Source organism: Theobroma umbraticum, unplaced genomic scaffold (assembly GCF_002168275.2).
Source record: "Theobroma umbraticum cultivar Fairchild unplaced genomic scaffold, ASM216827v3 scaffold_56.0, whole genome shotgun sequence".
NCBI classification, from domain to species: Eukaryota; Viridiplantae; Streptophyta; class Magnoliopsida; order Malvales; family Malvaceae; genus Theobroma; species Theobroma umbraticum.
In genome coordinates, this window is record NW_018397256.1 from 1,708,987 (window position 1) to 1,711,381 (window position 2,395).

Genomic DNA, 2,395 nt, shown 5'->3' on the forward strand with positions numbered 1-2,395 from the left:
GATTGATCTTAAACTAGAAAACTCATTTTAAAACCTTGTAAGACGAATTTCAACAAAAACCTTAATGTACATGCAAGTTTTAATCAAATCTACTCAATCAAACATAGGTAGATGATCACTTTAAAATGCTTAAAAAGTTCTTCAAATGTAAATCAAGAAGTCTCTTCAGCAAAAACCTTAAGGCAACTTAAGAAAAATATCTCAAGAAGTCTTTTCAAAAAGAATTAGTTAAGTAATGATGGTAGAAAAAGATTTGACAAAGATACAAACTGAAATGTGAAAAGTGTGAATCAAACTACAAGCACTTTATGAAATGGGTTCTCTTGAAATGAAATATAGCAAAACAAAGCAATGATAAAATGAAAACAGTAGATAAAAATCAAAACTTATTCAAAATGGATTTTCTACTTGTGTTAAAATCAAAGAAAATGATTTTTATAAAATAGAGTTTCCACAATAAATCACAAAGCATAAAAATAAATCAACACACAAAGATTTATAGTGGTTTGACTTTTCAAGTGCCTACATCTTCTCCCTTGGTTCACAAAGGAATTTCCATTTTAACAAGAAGCGATAATCCTTATAATGGCTTTTAACAAGTTCAAGCACAAACCCATGGTTTTAATGGGTTCACTACAAACCTATGGTTTTAACGGGTTCACCACAAACCCATAGTTTTTAATGAGGTCACCACAAACCCATACTAACTTTTCAAGGCTAAGTTAGAACCTTTACAAGGATAGCAATAGTGCCTGTAAAAGGTGGATTTTTCTAGTTTGGTACAATGGAGGAAAAATGCCTAACATTGAGTATGAAGATAGGATATAAAGATGAGAGTGAAAACATAAAAAAATTTTAGCTCAAAAAGCCTTGGTTTTTCTCATTTTCTTTCAAGACTTTGATCCTTAAGAGTTTGGCCTTTTTCTTTTTTCTTCCTTAACTTGAAATGTTTCCAAATAGTCTTTTTTATAATTGAAAAAATCTTGAAGCTATTAGAGGTGATTAAAACAAGAAACTAGCTATTTTTCTCTTGAATTTGGTGTCTAATTGTCATCTATATTCGAGTATCAAAGTTTCTTTAGTCGATCCACATCCTAAAAGCTTGTATTTTTGAAGTCTAGCTTGGTGTAGTCAACTATGGCTTCTCTATAGTTGACTATGGCTGTGTAAAGTCAACTTTTTCAAGCTTTTGACTTATTAGAGTTGCCTATAGGAGTTACAAGGTTGACTATGCCTAAGTATTTTTCAAGTTTCCTTTTCTATTCTTACTCGTTCCGCCATAAGACTGACTTGCCTTGCTCCAACATTGATTGGAGCTTTGTTTCTTCAACATTCCTTTATATACCTTACCTTGCTCAAAGGACAACGTTGTTTTGTCTGCCCCTTTGCATTGCTGTAATTTGTTCTTTTCATTTCATTCTCCTTTGGTTGTTAGGAAGATGGTCAACTTTGTGTTGTCTGCCCATTTAATTCTTAACCTTTTTTTTTCATTATATATATATATATATTTGTTTCTAATTTAAAGATAGGTTAATTGCCCATAAGTTATCTAAGTTTTCTTTATTTTTCATTTAACCGTCCAAACATTTCACCCTTTACAATTTAATCTTTCAAACTATTCATAAATTGCAATTTTAATCCTCTAGCTTTATACTAATTTCAATTCCACCCTCAACATTTTGTTTCTTTACAACTAGGTCCGTGAATCATTCTTTTGACTTTATCTATCTTCTATTATTTTTCCTTTATCCATGTACTTCCAAAATATTAATTTTGTATACCATCAATATATCACAATAATATATATATATATATATATATATATATAGATGGGTGGGCAAATAGGTAGATTGGGTAATTTGGTTCACCATACCTAAAGACCAAATGGATTAAATATTTTTAAAAAATTGATCAAAATTGACCAAACATAAGAGAAGACCAAACCGCCCAAACATATAATAGGTTTGGTTAGTTTGGTTTTAGACTAATGGATCAAAATTTTATTACTTTTTTTTGTGCCAATAACAATATTAAAATTTATAAACTTCATCCATAATTATAAAATATATAAATAATCTAAATATAAAAAAAACATACATTTGTTCCTTCACTCACATAATTATTTTTTTTTTACATAAACCATCAAATTAACATTCAAGATTCAGTATAGCAAGAAGTCAAATATAATGAAATTAACATCCGTAAAATAAAACTAATACAAAACCGTTAACCATCACAAAGTATCAACTTGAATCTCTATCATGACTTGACTTTTCAAATTCACTCACATAGTTTATCTAACAATTGAAAGAAAATAAAAAATATAATTAGTATAATTTTTTTTAATAACAAAGTAAAAGAAGATTAAAAATGAAAAATTATGTTAAAACTCATA